This window comes from Rutidosis leptorrhynchoides, chromosome 8, assembly GCF_046630445.1.
Source record: "Rutidosis leptorrhynchoides isolate AG116_Rl617_1_P2 chromosome 8, CSIRO_AGI_Rlap_v1, whole genome shotgun sequence".
NCBI lineage: Eukaryota > Viridiplantae > Streptophyta > Magnoliopsida > Asterales > Asteraceae > Rutidosis > Rutidosis leptorrhynchoides.
Window position 1 is genome coordinate 44,742,553 of NC_092340.1, and position 11,376 is coordinate 44,753,928.

Sequence of the window (11,376 nt, forward strand, 5' to 3'; positions counted from 1 at the left end):
TTCTCCTAATTCATTTCTGGTCTTTGTGGGAAATCTTGAGTTACAAGTCAAGTTTTGCCTTGTAACTTCATTTGCACATTTCTTTTCGGATAAAAATTCATTTGTATCCCATTGTTTCACATCTTTAAAAGTGATAACGATTGATCCAAAAACTTTTCTTTTATTGAGCGATTCTAATTCAGCTCGTATTGCTCCTTTCCGTTGAGTTCAATCACGTCTATTTTGATATTCAATGACAGATTTTGGTTCCAGATCATCATCTTTATTCATGATGTCATTGTAACATTATATGAAAATATCTCATCAAAATTTTTCATTTCATTTCAGTTTCATAATATTGCATAATTTATTGCAATTTATGTATTTACATTTATCAATATCCTCTGCAGAAGGAGTATTGATTTGTGGTTCTTCTTGAACACTTTCTTTTACCTCATTATCAGCTGATTTTCTTTTTCGAGCATTTTTATCTTTGGAACCAATTGGTCTCTCACGTTTCTGCCGTAGCAAAGACTCATAAGTGACATTATTGCCAGCTTTTGTAATTTCAATTCTAGCTGAAGCATTTACTGCTGGTATATATGATTTAGTCACTTATTTTTTGTATCTTTAAATGCATAAAGTAATTAATTTACAAGTTCTTGCATATGCATTATATTTGAACTTTCTTTTCGCATTCTTTTGTGCGATGATCAATATTCCTTAATTGATGTTCACACCATGAAACATCATTTTATTTATATTTCATTTCTCCCCCTAATATAGGGAACAATGTTTCATTAAAGTGACAATCGACAAAACTTGCTGTAAAAACATCACCCGTCATGGGTTCAATATATCTTATGATTGAAGATGTTTCATATCTAACATATATTTCAATCCTTCTTTGAGGAACCATTTGTTGTGGTTGTTCAATTAAAAATACACTGCACAACCAAATGTTCTAAGATGGAAAATATTTGGTCTCCACCAAAATTAAGTTGGTAATGGAGAATATTTATAACTTGCACTTGATTTAATGCGAATTAATGTCACATCATGTAAATTTACATGTCCCCATATAAATATTGAGAGTTTTGTACTCATTTCTAATTGTCTAGTTATTAGCTGTAAGCGTTTATCTATTGATTCAGCTAAACCAATTTTGTGTATGCACATGAGCAACTGGATGTTCAACAACAATCCTTGTAGACATATAATAATCATTAAAAGCTTGAGATGTTAACTCACCAGCATTATCAAGTCTCATCCTTTTAATGGTGTAATCAGAATAATGTGTTCTTAATTTAATAATTTGTGCAAGAAACTTTGCAAATGCCATATTATGGCTTGATAACACACAAACATGAGACCATGCGTTAGATGCGTCTATTAGAAAAATGGTCCACATGATGGATGAATTGGTCCATATATATACCCTTGAATTCTTTCAAGAAACATTGGTGATTATTTCTCAATGTGCTTTTCATTAATCGCCATATGTGATTTTCATTAATCACCATATGTGTTTTTCGTTAATCACTATATGTGCTTTTCATTAATCACTATATGTGCTTTTCATTAATCACCATATGTGCTTTTCATCATATATCATTTTCACAATATGCGCTTTTAATCATATGTGCTGCGCTTTTCGTCATATGCACTTTTCATTATATGCGCTTTTAATTATATGCGATGCGCTTTTCATCATATGCGTTTTTTATCATATGCGCTTTTAATCATATGCGCTGCGCTTTTCATCATATGCGCTTTTTATCATATGCGCTTTTAATCCTATGCGCTGCGCTTTTCATCATATGCGCTTTTCGGTGCTACATAGATATTTCTCATTTTCGATTATCATTGACTGATAATCATATCCATTATGATATATATCAGAGAAACTTAACAAATTTCTCTTTGATTTGGGAGAAAACAAGACATTGTTTACCAAAAAATTCGTACCATTTGGTAATATGAAATTTTGCCTTTTTCATTCCTTATATCAAGTTTGCAAGAGCTGATATAGTATTTATAATTCCTTCATTTGATTTAAATCAATGAAATATTTCTTAGATTTGATCATAGTGTGTATGTTACTACTATCTGCAATACATAGGTCTTTACCATTTAATTGATGTTGTATTTCAGCAGGATTCATACTAAAACTTCAAATAAGATAAGCAAATAATGAGTTATATTTCAGCAAGATAATCAAATTATATTACCTGCAAACAAGTTATAATCTGAAGTACATAAAAGATAACACTTAATAAAACATATGCGTTATGGTCTAAAACCATTTATTTATGAGTGATACATAAAAAAAACTAGGCATCTTAGAAAATTCAAACCATTCAAGTCACAAGGTAGCTCAGGGTTAATTTAATCAAGATTTGTCAACAGATTCACTCTCGTTTTCTTTTCTTTTGGGACTTATTTGTAGAGCTAAACAAGATGTTCATGTATTCAAGAAATACTAATTGATGATCCACGTTACCAGATCATTAATAAGAATCTCCGGAATTCTTATAAGAGCGTCTACTAATATCTTTAATTTTATTCTTTCATGGATCACCGTTATTATTATTATTATTATTATTTTTGATAATTAATATCGTATCTATCTTTGAGTATTTTCCATAATACACTTGGATTTTCGATCATATAATATGTAGATTCTAAGGACTCGTCAATATGTTTGCTAAGAAAAATATTTACTATTGCTTTCTCTTGTTCGGAATAATTGTTATTTTCATTCAGGGTTTCTAAAATACCGTTTGATTCGAGATGTTTTTCTACATTCATAACCCATGTTAAGTAGTTGTTCCCACTTGTTCTAAATGAGCAAATTTAAGCCTTTTCAAATTCGACATTTTCTATTATAAAAAAGATGAATAACATAAATCATAATCATAATCAACTTCTATTCATAGACAAATAATAAAATGAAATTAGAATCATTTTAAATTCATAAGTAGCAAACAACAGAATAATGGTATGATTACAAATAATAAAATCACAAGGGCAGGATAGAATATAGGTTCACCCGGTGGTATATTAGCAACAATGATGATAGTTAATATTACCAATACAATAGGAAAAATCATCCTTGTGTGAATCATTTTTACAAAAACTTTTTGAGAGTAGTAATCTGAAAAATGAAGATTGATTTGTGAAAATGTGAAAACGGAGATGTTTATTTTATATTTGAAAAATATAGTTGTTGTAACGTCGTCAGTTGACGTTAACAACCGTTATGTATATATGACCGTTGTAACGTCGTTAGTTGACGTTAACGAATAAAGTCACTATATCAAAACGCGTATGAGTAATATAAAGGACAAGATTTTTTTTTCTTATTTTAACTTTTAAGATTTACTTTTAATAAAAATACAAACTACTTTTTCTTATTTTAACTTTTAAGATTTACTTTTAATAAAAATACAAACTACTTTTTCTTATTTTAACTTTTAAGATTTACTTTTAAGAATAAACATTAGTATGCATGAAATAAATAATGATTAATTGCATAAGTAATCATAAATGTTAGATAACATATAAAGACCTCATCGTATTCGTATTGATCGGAATTAATCTCGACCCATGGTACCGTGTTGTCAAATGACGTGTTGCGTACAATCATGAGGTCTTATTAACATAAATATAAATGTTAGTGAAGTTAATAAGAGTTAGATTACAGAAAATATAATTCAGGCGGTATAACCGACCATATATAACTTAAATAACATAAATATAAATGTTAGTGAAGTTAATAAAAGTTAGATTACAGAAATATAATTCAGGCGGTATAACCGACCATATATAACTTAAATAACATAAATATAAATGTTAGTGAAGTTAATAAAAGTTAGATAATTTCTTACCTTGATTAGTGACGTGTGCTTGCTTAGATAAACCTTGATTATACGGAGCACTTCGTGCTGATAACGTGTTATATTTCAGTAGGCTTATAACTACCTTTAGTGGCCTGGTTCAATATATTCAAATTGAAAGAACCAATAAAAGAGAGATGTGTTGTAGAAGATATAGGAGAGAAAGAGGTTGAAGAGAGGTGTGATGTATTTAATGTATATGTGTGTTTTTGTAACTTACATTATGCACATATATATAGTACAAATTTTACTATCCATATTTGACTAATTACCATCCATATTTAACTACTAAATTTACAACAATAATTTAAATATTAAATATTAAATATTATTATTATTCAAGAGTAGATTAGATGGTAAATGTTGCTAACCTTTGTTGTTAGTAGGGAATAGGGAAATATATGCTAAAAAGTACAAGGGATCAAAGGAGTAAAAGTACGTTTTTAAAAAGTGATTAGCAATCAGAAACATGCATTTTAAGAAGGTGATGGTAGAATCAAACAAGTAATTAAAAGAGTTTAAGTGTGCAAGTAAAAAAGCATAGAGTATAAGCATGTGAAGCATTATTCAAGCTCTAGTTCAATCAATATAATATAAACTTTTTAGGGGTATTTCTGAAACCACACCGTCTAATTTTGTTTTTTTTAAAGGCAAACTCATACACCCACATACTACTAACACAAATATATACACCACGAAATATCATAAGCAGAACTTGAACCCTCAACCTCAAGATTGTAAGGGTGACCTCGATACTGACAAGCAATTAGCTCTTTTGTCACACTGTCTAATGTCTCTCTCATAAACTTTTCTTAAATATATATGTTCTGGTCTACGTACGTTTTGAAATATACATATCATTCTTCCATTTATATTTCTTTGTATTTTTAGCTTATTCACTATTTCGAGTTCTTCAAGTTTTTGTTACGCATGCACGGTACTTCAAAATACTTTTCAAGATCGTTGCCCTTTCAAGCTGGTGTTTTCTTCATGGAAAAATAAACTTAAGGATTTCTTATAAATTAATTAATATAAAAATATGGATAAGGTATACCAAACTATTCTGGAGTTAAATACTCATAAGGATATGAGTGATTATGTTGAGAGCCTAATATTTCAATGCAAAGCAATAAACACAAATCTGGTGGGGCAATAAAAAACTACCTAACAGTTACCCGTGAGTTGAATCATTTGTCCAAAAAACATTAAAAGCTAGAGGTCGCCTATAAACGCAAATCCACACCTGGTAGGGATAACTGCTCATTAGGTACGTGTAAGTGCGTAAGATATATATTATACCGAGTATATATATGATAAAATTTATTTTCGAACTGTGGATAAAAATATGCATATTGTGTTTGTCTAATTATTTCGATTTTTGTTTTAATGGACTCGGAATGGTTGAAGTTGTTTGATGGAGAATACCTGAAAGCTGCCGTCACTTTATCTATCTCTTATTAGCTAATTATTTTGTTTTATTGTTTTGTTATACCGATGTAGGATATGTTAAGTATTATAAAACTTGTTTGATTAGATTTGTTTCCTAACACTGTTGGATCGATGTTATGTAGTGAAACACGTACCGTGGCTGTTGTTATAGGTATTGTGCATATGTTAAATTAATAGAAATAACACATGCACAATAAGTTATAACACTGGCCACCATACGTGTTTCATTACATAGCATTCCTCCAACAGCGTTGAGAAACAAATTTAATTAAACAAGTTTAATAGTACTTGAGACATCCAACATCATCATAACATAACAATAAAACATAATAATTAGCTATCTCGAGATATATTAATTGATGGCACCTTTTAGGTTTTCATCATCAGACAACTTCAACTATTCCGAGTCACTTAAAACAAAAATCGAAATAATTAGACAAAAACAATATGCATGTTTTAATCCAAGGTTTGAAAATAATTTTTATCATATATGCTCGGTATAATATATACCTTTAGCACTTACACTTACTTCATGAGCGGCTACCGTTAACAGGTGTGGATTTCTGCTTGTAGGCGGCTTCTAGCTTTTGGTGTTTATCGGTCAGCTGATTCAACTCATGGGTGACTGTCAGGTAGTCTTTCATGGCCCCACCAACTGCATTTGACTTTCTTGCTTTACATTGAAATATTAGGTTCTCACATAATCCTTCCTCTCCTTATAAATAGTCAACTGGGGCATAGTTTGGTATATCTTATGCATATTTTCATATTTCTTAATTAATAAGAAATTCTTAATGTTATTTTTGTTTGAATAAAATACTTGCTTGGAAGTGCAACAATCGTGACAAGTATTTTGGAGCACTGTGCATGCATGACAAAAACTTAAAGAACTCGACATAATGAATAAGTTAAAAATACAAAGGAGAAATGGCGGAATGATATGTATATTTCAAAACTTCCGTTGCTGCTTATTTCGGGCTTGGAAAGCAAAGTCGTCACAGGTAATTTGCTGCATTTATCGACTGATGTTTAAAATTTGAGAATTACCCCTTATACACTAAAACTCTTCGTGTTTTATGTCGTTTGATAACCAAAAAACGACATCCACCCTCAACCCACTATTTTTTACAAGATTAATCAACCCCCTCCCCCACTCTTCCAAATTACTCACGTCTACCACCACCGTCGGTGACTAGCGCCACCCACAAACCAGATTGTTCCTCATGTCACCAACTTCACCGATCGAGAACACGAGTATTTGAAGAGTAAATTTCCAGCGCCCTTTGATGAATTGTTTGAGATTCATTCAGATCTGTATTTAAGTTAATGAATTGTTCTAAATTCATCCAGATCTGTAATTAGGTTTACGTAAATCTCATACTTATCTGATCTGATTTGATTTTATCGTGTTATGTTTCAGATGTTTGATTGTAATGTGAGGAACCCTACTTGGGCGTCTGTGACTTACGGGATATTTTTGTGTATGAATTGTTCAGCTACTCAGCGTAGCCTCGGTGTTCACATAAGTTTCGTTACGTATATATATATATATATATATATATATATATATATATATATATATATATATAGTGGTAGGATCAAGAGGGAAGTAACCAATCGGGAGGAAGCGGGGGAAAGCAAAATATTTTTTTTTCGTTTTTTGAAAAAACTTTGTTTACGAACATTATAGATGAGATGAAAATATGAACATTTAGTATAGACACTTTGTGATAAATGTTTTTATTTTGGCGGGAAAACGCTTGAATAAGTAATATATAACACTTATCGTGTTTTTCGAGCGTATGTTGAGGTTTTAGCTATTGGGGTTTAGATATTAGGGTTTAAATATTAGGGTTTATAGGGTTTAGATATTAGGGTTTAGAAATTTAGGGTTTAGGGTTTAGATTTAGGATTTAGATTGAGTTTTTAACACGAACGGTTTAGAGTTTGGTGTTTTGGGTTTATGGAATAAACCCAAAACACCAAACCCTAAACCCTAAACCTTAAACTCTAAATCGGGCTAAATTTTACTTCACAAAACATGAAGAAAAAAAAACGTTCGTATTCTTTACGAACAATATTATCTTGAATGTTATTTTTGTCTATCGTTTTTCCGCCTAAATAATAACATTCATCACGAAGTGTCTCTTCTAAATGTTCATATTTTCGTGTGATCTTGATGCCGGAAAAAAAATTCCAAAAAAACGAAGAAAAAAAAAATTTTGCTTCCCCCCGATTGGTTACTTCCCCATTGATCCTGCCCCTATATATATATATATATATATATATATATATATATATATATATATATATATATATATATATAGTGGATATAGTGGTAGGATCAAGAGGGAAGTAACCATTCGGGGGAAGCAAAAACTTTTTTTTCTTCGCTTTTTGAAAAAACTTTGTTCGCGAATATTATAGATGAGATGAAAATATGAACATTTAGTAGAAACACTTTGTGATAAATGTTTTTATTTTGGCGGGAAAACGCTCGAAGAAGTAATATATAACAATTATCGTGTTTTTCGAGCGTGTTTTGAGGTTTTAGCTATTGGGGTTTAGATATTAGAGTTTAGATATTAGGGTTTAGATATTAGGGTTTAGAAATTTAGGGTTTAGGTTTTAGATTTAGGGTTTAGATTTAGGATTTAGATTGAGTTTTTAACACGAACGGTTTAGAGTTTAGGGTTTCCATAAACCCAAAACACCAAACCCTAAACCCTAAACCCTAAACTCTAAATCGGGCTAAATTTTACTTCACAAAACATGAAAAAAAAACGTTCATATTCTTCACGAACAATATTATCTTGAATGTTATTTTTGTCGATCGTTTTCCAGCCTAAATAATAACATTCATCACGAATTGTCTCTTCTAAATGTTCATATTTTCGTGTGATCTTGATGCCGAAAAAAAAAAATTTCAAAAAAAACGAAAAAAAAATATTTTGCTTCCCCCCGCTTCCTCCCGATTGGTTACTTCGTCATTGATCCTGCCCCTATATATATATATAAACTATACTCGTTTATATATATTTTATGTCTTTGTGATTGATTCATGATTTGTTTTTCGAGTGAATTATGGCTGATATAACTTTGATTAAACCCAAATACGCTATGAATTAATAAACAAATTTGGTTGAGCTTTATTGTAGTTCGAAGATGTTAATGTGATCAATTGATGTCTTAAGATGAAGTTATGTATAATTGCTAATCAATATGAATTCTGTCTTTGAAATTCACTATGTTACTATGCATTGGATTAGGATTTGGCTGTTTGGTGTTTTTTCATTCCTTTTCCCATTCCTTACCACCCATTACCCCTTACCAAGCACCCACTGAAAGAGTTAATATGACAGAATCTTTACTTTTCAAGCTTATCAAACTCTACAAGAAACTTGTTAGCTACTTTGTCAGCTAGCTAGCAAACACTATGACAATATACGGAGTATAATTTTTTATTTTCTCCAAACAATCAATTATCTTTCTCTCTCATATCTTAAATTTACTCCCATTATTCAATGTAAGAATTTAAAGAACTTAAAGATAATTGTGTAGGAATAAAGTACACGAAACTGAAACAATTATACATATTATCATAAACATATAGAAAATATGTATAATAAATAATCATAATAACAACCAAAAGATAGAACGATCTAATCGAATTGAAAGTTGAACCGGGCTTGTGTTTGACACAATTCCCTTAAACAGATTCGACGTCTGTTCCCAGGGTACACCGGTTCGAAGCAGCGTACTGCCGGACTTGAACACTTGTCTGAAAGGTAACCGTAAGCGGGGTGACCGAAGTTGTAGAAGAAGAAGCTTAAAAGTTATGGAAAGGTGTTTGTTAGTTGATATATCTTTTCTAAATACCAAAGTATGGTATTTATAGTGCAAACATTGTAGGAATAAAGTACACGAAACTGAAACAATTATACATATTATCATAAACATATAGAAAATATGTATAATAAATAATCATAATAACAACCAAAAGATAGAACGATCTAACCGAATTAAAAGTTGAACCGGGCTTGTGTTTGACACAATTCCCTTAAACTGATTCGACGTCTGTTCCCAGGGTACACCGGTTCGAAGCAACGTACTGCCGGACTTGAACACTTGTCTGAAAGGTAACCGGAAGCGGGGTGACCGAAGTTGTAGAAGAAGAAGCTTAAAGGTTATGGAAAGGTGTTTGTTAGTTGATATATCTTTTCTAAATACTAAAGTACGGTATTTATAGTGCAAACATAATCTAATTTGATAACAAAAGATTTACAAAATCACATGTCAAATCTTTTAGGATATTAAATGGAAAAGAAAAAATTGACAAAATCTAAGAAAAGATTACAAAATCCTTAGTTGATAAATCAAATCTTTTCTTACTTTGCACTTAAACTAACCACTTTGAGACGCGATATCTCATTCACCATTAACCCATTTTGGACACGCTTTAGTTCATTTTTAAAGCTCTCATTAGTGGCTACAAAGCCTACTACATAGTCGTTAATATATATCACTTTATTATATATTAATTTGTGTCCAAAATTTGGTGGAACATACTTTTCCAACCAAATTTTCAAACAATCCCCCACGTGAATGGAGATCGCTTCTTAGTAACAACTATCTTCCGATTAAATTTCAGCAGTTGAATCTTGCATACGATAAGTAGGTGTTACCCTTTGAACTTTCGCTTGTGAAAACGCACTTAGTCTACTGGCTCTGAGTAGACGGCGATGTCTTTGAACTCGTCTGCCATTTGTGTAGGCGACAATACGCTGATGTGGAAGAGGTGATGGGAGTGATGGCATGATGGAGTTTGTAATGGTAGACGTTATGGGGGTTATTGGTCCCACATTTTTTTATTTATTTTTCATTTTTTGAGTAAGTTATGTATTATTTATTTTTATTTTTTTACTGTCAATAATTAATTAATTTATATAACATATAAATATGAGTATAACTTAAATACATAAATATAATTTATAAATTATAAATTATAAAATATACTAACAAAATTTAAACTACACTCTATTTATATAAACTAATACATAGTATAGGGACTAATTTTGTAAATAGTCTAAACCCATCTTCTTCCTTCAACCCAATTGCAGATCGGGAGTTTTTTTATCAATTCAATTTCAATTGCACCGGATTTAATCAATATCATAAGCATAAAATTAGAAAACAAATTAGAAAAAGGCAATAAACCACGTGGAGAGCCACCATTCGTCAACCACCAAATCACGCTTCTCATCTCTTCCGTGAAGCAGCCATGGCGCCGACCCAAAATCAGTCCAATCACGCCGCGTTGCGGCGCCGTTCAGGCGTGATGGTGACAAATCCGGTGCAATAGCGCTGCGTTAAAAAGAGTAAATGTGACGAAAGCACAGGCCCTTTTGGTAATTCCACTCTTTTTTCACTAATTACAACTACGCCTCACCCACCGACCTCCCACTACCACCTACATCCTCTCACCCCACCACCAGTGTACCACCACCAAGTACCACCACCAGTGTACCACTACACTGCCAGTCACTTGCCACCCCAAGTCCCAACCATCACCGCCATCATCAACAACCTGCAATAGCCTAATACGCTCTGCCACCTGCCACCCCCACCGTCACATCCATCATCAACCACCTGCAACACGCCAATAGGCTTCCAGCCATAATCCTCCCGCTTTCCTGGCCAAACTCCGGCCGAAAAAATCCACAAACTGAGACAGAACAAGATAATTAAAAAGAGTGAAAGAAAAAAAGTCGCCATCACCGCCGTCACCACCGGTGGCCACCATCACGACTCCCTTCTACCACCACTGCTGCCATAGCTGCCGCCGGCCACGACAAACTTCAAACTCCGGCCACCACACACGTCAAACTCCGACTACAACATCGGGGACCGACGGTATGAAATAAAAACATACAAAAAGATAGATATGTCACTATGGTGGTGTTGGTGGTGGCGGCGGCTTCAGAAAAGTGCATTTATTTTTCGGAAAATAAGAGGGTGAGGGGCGGTAAGAAGGTATGGATATAGGTGG